Raw genomic sequence first — 11,479 nt, 5'->3', positions numbered from 1 at the left:
AAGGGTAGGAGGAAAATCAAGTGATTATGATATGAAAGAAGCTCAGAAAAAGAGATCATGTAACTGCATCAAATGCTGCTGAGAGGTTACAAAAGATGAAGATAGAGAATTGGAATAGTGGCAAGATTAGGTCACTGATGAATAGTAGGAGCAAAAGCACAAGTAGAGGAGGTTGAGGGGTGAGTGAGAAGCAGGTAAGTAGAGACAGGTGCAAAGATGATTTTCATGGAGTTTCATTGAGAAGCAGTGGTAGCTAGAGAAATGTGGAGTCAAAGGAGTACTGTTTATTTTCGAAGATGGGAGACATTCATTAAGCCATGGTTGTATGTCAGTGAGAATGATCCATTAAAAACAGAGATATTTATGTAGAAAAGGATGGAGGTAGGCAGAAGGATCATTAAGTAATAAGGTATTATTATTTTATTGGACTTTTATTTTACTATGAAATATGAGATAAGACCTATGGGTGTAGGGAGGAGGAGGATGAATTAGAGATTTGAGGAGAGTAGAGGTTTGAAGTAGATACCTGGGGGAGTACAAAGTTGTATTTCCTAGTGAACTATATAATAGGAGTGTTTTCGAATAAGTAGTCTGATTACTGGGTCTTCAGACACTTGCTAAATAACTCTTATTAAGTATTAAGACTGTCTTCAGCCACTCTTGTTAAGATAAATGTTATAAATTAGTTTTATAGGCAAAGCACACTCCGGGAAGCCTCTCTAGTTTCCCCATGTTAAGGATTGTGTAACTGTTTTGGGGAAAGCACAGGGGGGAGGACTTCCCAACAACTGCTGATAAATTGCCTTCTTCTAATCCTATAATGTCAGATTCTGTAGGAAGAACTTTGTCATATAGACTATTTTAAAATACCAGAAATACTCAAATGCTTACTTAACACTAGTCTAGTTTCACAGGTTTTCTTCAAACCACATTTCACCACCTTCCCCGCTTTGCATCATCTACTCATATATTTATTATTTAATCTTTTGGCAGAAGTTTCCATTTGCACATAACTATTTAACATCAGCCAATTTCAGTGTGTGGACCATCACTTCCCATGCAATGGGCTGAAATGTCATGAACATTGGGTTTTGACATCTCTAAATTAATAAGTAGACAAGAGGAATTTCTGATCATTTCACCTTATAAAAAATATAATGCCATCGTGCTTGTTAGAAGCAATGGGAAAGGAAATGCTGGAAAAGCACATGATGATTTAAGGATGTTTTGGGAAAGAAGTTAGTCTGTTTTTAGCAGCCGTTCTTCCAGGGAATGGCTGATTAGGTTTTGGTTGTTCTGAATTAAGTTTTATTCTTTTAAAAAACAAAATTAATCTAACTGCTGTGGCTTATTGCACCCAGTTGGGGCTCCTACTTTACCAATGTGCTGGTTGCCTCAGGACCCCATATACCTCCATTCCTAGTTCATCCTTCCGAAGTGCAATTTCTTGGTGACATGAAGGCTCTGACTTAATGTCATGAGTAAGTTTTCAAAAAAACTCTCACTGGCCTGAAATCTTAGCATATCTGAGTCCTAACCTAATATTACTGGAAGTTGGTGGTATGAGTTTGGAAACTCATTTCTTAGATTTCTAAAAATGGGCCCACGTGTATGGTTAGATGCTGTATGTAGGGATCATGATTTCTGTATCATACAGTCAGAACACTAGGGTTGAAATGCTCTTATTTTCCATCAGTGTCTGGGTTTTTTGTTTCACTGCTTAGTATTTTTTAAATTATTGGAATGCTGGGAGGTGGGGAATAGAAAAACATGCCAATTTTTTTTTTAATGTTGCCAATTAAGACTATGTAAACCAAATTAAATAAGCAATTTCTACCCCCTAAATATTCATCTTCTATATCCTATTTTCACTTACTCAAAGAGGACAATTAATACTACAGGATATAATAACAACGTTTCAGAACAGTTGCCAAGAAAGAATCCTTGGAAAACTCATCTCCTACCTTGCCTGCCACACCCTCACATACTTGGTGACTATGGATCTAATGCAATCATTAAACTAATGCTCTGCAGGATGCCACCCTAATGGTCAAAGAGTTTCTGTGTAAAACTCTTAAAGACAGAGAACCCACTATTTCTATAAACACTACTAGATGTTATATTAGGCCTTTTAGTGACCATATCACATTTTTTTTTATTATTATGTGACAAGCACGACTAAATGCCTGGGATATAAAGACAAGACAGTCCCTATCTCCAAAGAATATGGTTTAATGTGAGAAATACATATATAAGTAAATAAAATGCAATTATAGAATTTAATATACTCAGGGTCCACTAGGCATTGGTGTAGGGGGTGTCAGAGTCACCCCCTCTTTAAGCTAGTGTAAGTGGGCAGGAGCACAGAACTTTCTAGACTTGAAGAACAGCATGTGCAAATAATAATCAACACTACTTATAGAGCTTACTATGAGTTAGGCACTTCATAGACATTGTCTCAGTTGCTCCTTATAGCAATCCAAGAAGTAATGTTAATGCCTATGATTTACCAAAGCCGAGAGATCTTAAATAACGGTTCCTAAAGCCACTCAGCTAGGAAGGGATAAGAGTCTGAGTTGTTGAAAAGTAAGCCAGTTTGTCTTGTCCAAAACCCATGTTTTTGGTAGCTACACTATATGCTTCAAGCATAGCGTGTTAAAAAGTTTTATAGAGTTTATGAAACCCATAAGGCTGCTAAGCTAAATTTCCCCTTCCTAGAACTCTGCATTAATCACCATTAAATACATTTTGTTGGGAGAGGTCTAGGTAACCAGTATTGAAGTAGGTGGTCTAGTAGTTTAGCTTCCCAAACAGTGGAAATTACATTTCAACATTACAGATTAGCCTTGTCTTCAACATGGTATAGTTTTCTTACCTTTCAAATTTTTTTACTTTGGCAAAATGCAAGTAACACAAACTTTACCATCTTAACCATTTTTAAGTGTATTAATTGCATTCATATTGTTGTGCAACCATCACCACCATCCATCTCCAGAACTCTTTAACTTGCAAAACTGAGATTCTGTACCCATTAAACAATGACTCCCTATTTATTTCTTTCCCAGAACCTGCTTTTGTTTTAAGTAATGAATTATTTCTAAATCAAATAAACAAACTACTAGTACAAAGGTGACATCATCAAATAATAACAAAAAATTGTTCATTTTACCCTTGCCCTGTAGACATCTGGCTACATTACTTTGCTATATTTGGATTTGAGGACTGGATGCTCTTTCATTTTATATACACTGAGTGGCCAGATTATTATGACCACCTGACATTTGTACACTGCATCATATGGGATATGGAAGCCGAAGGCCTGTTCGAACACCTTTGCTGTATGCAGTTACCAAGATAAAACGTCTCCAATTCGCACAGGAACACAAGGATTGGACAGTTGAGCATTGGAAAGAAGTCATGTGGTCTGATGAATCACGTTTCTAGTTGCATCATGCAGATGGCAGAGTGAGAATTTGGTGGAAACAGCATGAAAGCATGCACCCCACAGGCATGAGTACAACCCTTCAAGCTGGTGGGGGCAGTGTTATGGTTTGGGGCATGTTTTCCTGGCATGATTTGGGCCCTTTAATTCGTGTGGAACAATGTCTGAATAGCACAACATACCAAAGTATCGTTGCTGATCAAATTCATCCTATCATGTTGATGGCATATCCCAATGGAGATGGCTTCTTCCAACAAGACAATGCGCCATGCCACGGTGCTCATATTGTGCAGGAGTGGTTTCAAGGACATGAGGGAGACTTTACCTTGCTTAGGCGGCCCCAACAATCAACAGATCTCAATCCAATTGAGTGAGCATTTGTGGGACGAAGTTAAAAGAGCAATCATGCAGCTGGTTCCAGAACCATCAAATCTCACAGAACTGGACAGTGCTATTCATCAGGCATGGTGTCAGATTCCTCGCATCACCTTTCAACATCTCGTGGAGTCAATGCCAAAAAGAATTGCCGCGGTATTGAAGGCAAAAGGTGGCCCAATGAAGTACTGATGGGGTGGTCATAATAATCTGGCCACTCATCATAATATATATCCCACGTTCAAAGGCTGTTAAATCTCGTTGTTTACAGATATCTTCAGGAAAAAAATCATAATGGTCTGGCCCTCTAGCAACTTCAGCACGAAATTATAGCTAATTTGCCTACAAGCATCAGGTGGTCATAATAACCTGGCCGCTCATTGTATTCACTTTCTCTTCCAGGCTCAGTCACCTATCAACTATTGTTGTTATTCATGGTGGTCTTGGAGTTGTGTGTATTTTGGTCATCTACCTATTGGTAAATGGGGCTGAAGAAATGCCCCAGGGACTATTCCCTCACTGTACTGAGGTCCTTTCAATGAGAATCACACATGCCTGAGGTCCTTAGAAAAGCCAACATTCATAAGCTGGCTTTGGGATGGTGCCTCAAGGATTGCTGCCATCCCTATAGGCATCATAGGTCCTGAAGAAGGAGGAAGCATCACGTTGCTTAAAGGCAGGGTGACCATTTATCCCCTTCATTCTCTGGAGGCACTTTGCACAATGACTGGCCTGCATGAGATGTTCAGAAGCATGCTTATTAAATCAAAATGAATTAAATGCAGACCAGGGGCCAGAATTACTAGTGTTTTGTTTTGTTTTGTTCCCCCCCCCACCCCCCAAAAAGCAGGGTAGCTTTCTCAGATTTGTTTTGTGAATAGCATTTTGTTTTGTGAATAGCAATTCACAGATTTGTTTTGTGAATAGCAATAATATCCCAAACACTTAAGAGAATTTGTGTTCTGGTTCTTAGCAAGGAACAGGTGAAAGTACATGTCACTTTGTAGCCAGTGGAGAAAGTGAGTGGTGGTAGGGTTTAAATAGGTAGGCCGAGGAGAGGAAAAAATAGAATAAAGTAAAAGTAATTGAAATGCCAATCTACTTTATAGCCAGTGGAGAGTGGGTGGTGGAATTTAAACAGGTAGGCCAAGGAGAAGAAAATATAGAATAAATTAAAAGTAAATGAAATGCCAACCCACTTTCTTTCCTTCCTCTGTAGAAAAATAGAATGCGACTTATCTTTACCTATAATGTCTTCTAAGACCCCTTTTCTACTTCTCTTTAGAGTTCACTGGTATGAATACAATGAATTTGCTTGCAAAATTTCTGAGTTCTCTGGTTTTAATCCACTGAGGAACTTGAACTCATTGAGAGTGGACAGATGCTTTCTTATAATCTCTATATCTACCTCACCCATTTTATTTTATCTTTTTCAACATAGAGATAATTTTCCTTGAAAAGACACAAGTAACAGGAATTGAACTCTATTTTCTCTTTGCTATCCACTAACATTACACCATCATTCTTAAGTTAATGCCTAAAATTATTATTATTATTAATAACCCATAACAATAAATTCCAAAGAGTGATCACATACTTGGCCTGGAATAGTCATTGCAATTTAGCATAGGAATATCCTGGATAAAACTTGAATCAAGACCAAATAGGACAGATGGTTTTATTCACTTATTCAACAACTATTTATTGATCATCTGTTATATGTCAGGAATTATGCTAGGCACTATGGACAAAGAGTTATATGTTCCTGACTGGGACGAGTTCACAATTTAGGAGGTGAGGAGGGGGTAGGATGGGGGGGGGGGGGGGTGGGGAGGTGGGGTAATCATTAGGTAGTTTAATGAACCATAAAAAGGGATTTATTTCTCTTCTTTGGACTAGTAGACCAGGAGGTAGTATATAGGAATAAAAATATCTTAATTTTAGCAAAACATCATAAACTTATTACCTAATAGGGCACCTCAGTACAATATTCTGGGGAGCAAAACTACAAAACTTGGCCTGAATGATCATACAGTGAGGTAAAATTTATGTTTGGTTGCATATGAAAAGGGTGACTAATAACTAGGTACTAATGGAAGAGATGTCTTTGACGGTGCCATAGGGCTCTGTCCATGACTCTGTCCTTTCTAGTAAATGTAGTGAAGATGTGGAAGGCATGCACAGCAAATCTGCCAATGATACAAACCTGGAGGGAGAGCTAGGGCGGGGGAGAGGGGCACTTAGATTTAAAGTAATCCTAACAAGTTGGAATGACAGGCTTAAAGTGGATGAAATGCAATACAGGAAAAAACACACATCAAAATTGATTGCATAGTACAGGAAGACGACTTGAATAACCAGTGATTCATATGACAAAATTCAGAAGTTTTAGTTGACGACAAGCTCAGTTTTAGCCAGTACCTTGATATCGCTAGTAAAATGTTAGTGCAGTTTTATGCCACACAAGTAAAAATGTAACATGAAGATAAGTTTTTGCGTACTGCTAATTTGGCAAATACCACGTTAAATTAAAATTGCTTAGAGTTTCTCTGAGTAGATTATGAAATTCTTGAATGTAGGGAATAGAACTCATTTATTTACATATTCCCAGGATTTAGCTCAGTTCTTGGAATATAGAGAATGTTTAGAAAATTACTTTCAAATGACTAATAGATAATAATTATGTGTAGAGGCTGCTCTAAGCACATTAATGCAATTAACTCGTTGAAACCTCTCAAAACCTATTGAGAAAAGTTCTACTATTATTTCCATTTTATAGCTGAGGAAACTGAGACCTCAGTATGTCATTTATGACATAGGGGCATAGGAAAGCAAAATACTCAAAAAATTTCAAAATCTCAATATAGAAACTTGTTTTATTTATTTATTTATTTATTTATTTATTTATTTATTTATTGAGGCGAGCTGGCTGATACTTTATTGCTTTAGGGGGAGGGGTGCTCAGGAGCTCTTGGTGGGGCGGGCCCGCTTCCTCTTCACCATCACGGGCTTCTGGCTGTGGAGGATGGCGCTGGCCCTGCGGATGGTGGCCATGTGCAGATCTGGGCGGTACTTGTTCTTGCGGATCATGTGCCGGATGCTGCTCAGGGTGGCCCGGGCCTTCTTGTTGATGGTGGTGCGCACGTAGGAGGTGGCGGGCTTTCTCTGGCCTGATCTCCACTTCATGATGACCACCACCCCTTTGCCGTCGGGCGCCGGCTCCACGCCCACTGTCTTGTGGTGAATCAGCCCGTTGTAGCAAAAGGAGTTGCGGGCCTTTAGGTTATTGGGTTCGGTGCTGTATGTCTGCTTTTTCCTCTTGATCAGGAAGCTGGAGCAGTTCTGCACGATCATCCACTGAAGGTGGGCAGACATGGCGGCAGCAGCCGGAGACGGAAAGAGCTAGAAATTTGTTCTAAACTTCATCGTGAAGGCTTTTTCAAGACACAAGTAACTTCTCTGAAGTCATGCACTAATAAGTGGCAGAGCTGAAAGTTGAATCTCTGAAATCTTAGCTCTTAAGCTCAAGCTCCTCTCCACTTTCCTTGCTATAATGTTTACATCATAATCCTATATAATAATAGAGAAACATGGTAATTAACCGTAGCTCCGACACGCTTCCCATTGGCTAATCAGGGTGATATGCAAATTAACTGCCAACCAAGATGGCAGCCGGCAGCCAGGCAGCTTGAAGTGAACAGGAGGCTTGCTTGCTTCAGTGATGGAGGAAGCCAACGTTCCCCGCCTGCCACTGCCGGCCTCTGAGCTTGCAGTTTAAGAAACATTGTTGCAATTATAGAAGCTAAAAAAAACCCAGAAACCTGCTTTCAGCCAGCTGGGCCTCAGAGCTGGAGTTGAAACAGTGTTTTGATTATAGAACCCAAACAAACCAGATACCTGCTTTCGGCAGCTGAGGTCTCAGAGCTGGAGCTGAGCCTCAGAGAGAAAGCCAGCTCTCAGTTCCAGTGACAGCCATAGAAGGTAAATAAATGCCAGAATAAAAAAAAAAAAGGAAAAAAAGGAGAGGTTTGGAGCTTCAGTCGCCCGCCAGCCTGAAAATGACCCTCAGCCCCTCACCCAGACTGGCCAGGCACCCCAGTGGGGACCCCCACCCTGAAGGGGTGTGATCAGCTGCAAACAGCCATCATCCCCTCACCCAGGCTGGCCAGGCACCCACGCGGGACCCCCACCCTGAAGAGGGTGTGACCAACGGCAAACAGCCATTATCCCCTCATCCAGGCTGGCCAGGCACCCAAGTGGGACCCCCACTCTGATCCAGGACACCCTTCAGGGCAAACCAGCCGGCCCCACCCATGCACCAGGCCTCTATCCTATATAGTAAAAGGGTAATATGCCTCCCAGCACTGGGATCAGCAGAGCAGCAAGGCCTCCCAGCACCAGGATCAGCAGAGCAGCGAGGGCTCACTGCCTCTGTGTCAAGCAGAACCGCGAGGCCTCCCAGCACTGGGATCAGCGGAGCTGCGAGGCCTCCTGGCCCCTGGAGCAGCGTGACAGGGGGCAGGGCCCAAACCCCCTGATCGCCCTGCGGCTCTGTGTGTGACAGGGGGAGGGGCCACAACACCCTGATCGGCCCTGCTCTGTGCCTGATAGGGTGCAGCGCCCCAACCCCCCCCATAGGCCCTGCTCTGTGTGTGACTGGGTGGAGCTGCAACCTCCCCATCGGCCCTGCCCTGAGTGTGACAGGGGGGAGTGCCCCATCCCCCTGATCGGTCCTGCTCTGTGTGTGACGGGGGCAGTGCCCCAACTCCCCTATCGGCCATACTCTATGTGTGACAGGGAGCAGCACCCCAAACCCCTGATCGCCCCGCTCTGTGCGTGACAGGGGGTGGCATGGCAACCTCCCCATCGACCCTGCCTTGAGTGTGACAGGGGGTGGTGCCCCAACCCCCCAATCGGCCCTGCTCTGAGCCGGACCAGGGGCTGCACCTAGGGATTGGGCCTACCCTCTGCCACCCGGGAGCGGGCCTAAGCCAGCAGGTCGTTATCTCCCGAGGGGTCCCATACTGTGAGAGGGCACAAGTGGGGCTGAGGGATACCCCCCCTTCTTCTTCCTCCCTTTCTTTCTTCCTTACATTTTTATTTAAAAAAAAGGATTTTAATTGGCTTATAAAAATAAAGGTAACAAAATTTTAAAGAAGAGAAATTTCATCTCAAGGAAAATAAGAGTAGGTCAATAAGATGGAGCCATGGTAAGACTAGCACACAAAACACATATAGTGAGGTCCCGTCTCCGTGAAATTCTTTCTGATGGCCTAACTCCATATTTATAGCTCCCTTCTCTCAGTTTTTATTGCATTTACTGTATACATGATGCATTTGGCACTTTAGAGTATACTTCTAATAATTTCATGAATATAACTTCTATCCCCTCAATAAAATTGAATTGTATACTACTTAAGGTAGGATCCTTGTTATATTATCTTTCACATTTTTTTGGCCCTTACTATAATGCAAGATTCATATTAGATTCTGTATAAACACTTATTGAATTGAAAGGGCATCCAATTATTGGCAATTAATCAATATATATGTTTAAACTTTTCCCAAATCCTTGTTTCTTCTCTTTCTCTTTCTATCTTTCTGGAATGCCAGGCAGAATTGACCATTCTTCTTTAATGCCCTTGCAAAGGACAATTTTCTTTATATTTCTACTCTAGTACTTTGACTCACTACTTAAATGTCTGTTGCCCCCTAAAGATTTTAAACTGTTTGTGGACATTATTTATGCTCACATTCCACTCTGAGATCAATTCCTAGTAAATATTAGTTTTCAGTAATAAATATGGAACTAAAGGAAAGAGGAAATGGAGAGAGAAAGGATTTTTGTATCTGTTTTAGCCAATTAATTGCTGTCTATCACCAGAAAGATGGTAGGAGAAAAAATTTTGGAGCCCAAACTTTACATCTTGAAACAGTCTTAATGAGAGGAAAATAGTTGAAATAATTTGGTATAAGGAATTTGTGTCTTTTGCTTTTCTATGTCCCCTTTCAATGAGTTAGCCTAGTAATTAAGAGTCTGGAGCCTTACTATGTGGGTTCAGATGCTGACACTATTACACTGTGACCTTGGGAAAGGCATTTATTATCTGTGTCCCAGACTCATCACCTATCAAATGGGTCAATAAAAAATACCTACATTGTAAAGTAATAATAGGAATTTACTCAATATGTATGACTTAGAAATAATTTAGAATGGTGCTTGGCACACAGAAAGTACTATAGGAATACTTGCTGTTTTATGACTCCTGTTTTTGAAAGATGGAATTTCTTGTCTCGTTTTACAAAGTTTAGAATGCCAAGAACTACTAAAGCATCAACTGCCCTGTTAGAAATAGATATTCCAGAATTCATTATTAGTCGGGAATTCTACATTTCCTGGAGTGATGCTGACCACAGAAACAGTGCCCATAGAACACTATGAAGCACCAGAGGATTGCAAAGTCGAAACTGTGTAACTCCCAGAAACACCCAGAGGAACTTGGTTCAGATTTTCCCTATGCTTGAGAGCATGATTGGCATGAGGCAGGCAAAGGTCCAACTAATGGGTGTCCCAGGTTATTGGAGAAGAGATCCTGGGGATGGGAGGATGACCCCACAGGGCAGCCTGTCACAGCTACAACATTCCTCAGAGCTGGACACAGGGGCAGCCCCAGGACCTGAATCCAATGTACAGATTCCTTAATTTAAAAGTGATGGAACAGAGGCAACTGAAACCATGCTACATTTTGGTTCTTATAACAACAATTTAACTTGATATAATCTTTTGAAGTTTCCAAATATTCTTTCCAATGTGTTATCTCATTAATTCACCTGTGAAAGATAAAGGTCAGGTATCTTTATTTAAAGTTCATAATATAAAAATAAATATTAAGAGGAAAATACAGATTCACTTATCACCTCCAAATCATTTGTAATCTTTCTCCTCTTATCCAGTGGAGTACAGCTTTTCTTAGAGATAATATCCTGGACCTAGAAGTAGAGAAACAAATTAGGGAAAATGGAATTATTGGAAGGGTCATCTCAGCTAAGTACGAAGAGCAGTAGTAGCATGAGAAACATGGCTCAAATGTTTGGGTTTGACTACACACCCTTGGCCTGTACAGAAAATCATGACAGGCACAACTCCTCCAATGCTGTGATTAGCTGCTTCACCCTAACACAGACTATGGTTGGAACCCACTCCAGGTTCCCCCTTGCCCATGCTTCCCAGCACTGCCTACTGCCCAGTCCAGACACTCTCAGTAAAAAGTGGCAGTTGTGGGGCACATAGGGCAGTAAATTCAATTCAATTCAACTTAATTGAATTAAATTCAGTTAAACATATATTTATTGAGCTGCTCATAATACAAATTAAATAAATGTGGTAATCCATATAAATGAACTTGGTTTAGGATTGGGGATACAAAGACAGTTGTATAAGGCATTATTCCTGCCTTCAGAGAGTTCACAATTTAATGAGGTAGACTTACATGAAACTATTAATAGGAGCCAAACTGTCTAGTCACTAGACTCTAGTGTCATGGGCTAAATAAAATGGGCTATGAAGGCAGAGAAGAGATTATTTCTGATGGGTCATACAATATCTCATTTAATCCTGTGAAATCATCAAGGTGGACATTGATTATCCCCATTTGAGACATG

At 41.0% G+C, this 11,479-nt stretch overlaps 1 pseudogene; it reads right to left on the bottom strand.

Moving 5' to 3' along the window:
* Positions 1 to 6,754: 6,754 nt before the first annotated feature.
* On the bottom strand, positions 6,755 to 7,192 carry LOC139018283 (large ribosomal subunit protein eL28 pseudogene; annotated as a pseudogene).
* Positions 7,193 to 11,479: the final 4,287 nt, after the last annotated feature.

Source organism: Myotis yumanensis, unplaced genomic scaffold, assembly GCF_028538775.1.
Source record: "Myotis yumanensis isolate MYYU_CA2020_CCGP unplaced genomic scaffold, mMyoYum1.0.hap1 SCAF_10, whole genome shotgun sequence".
In the NCBI taxonomy this organism is placed as follows: Eukaryota; Metazoa; Chordata; class Mammalia; order Chiroptera; family Vespertilionidae; genus Myotis; species Myotis yumanensis.
This window is presented reverse-complemented; position numbering and strand designations above follow the sequence as displayed.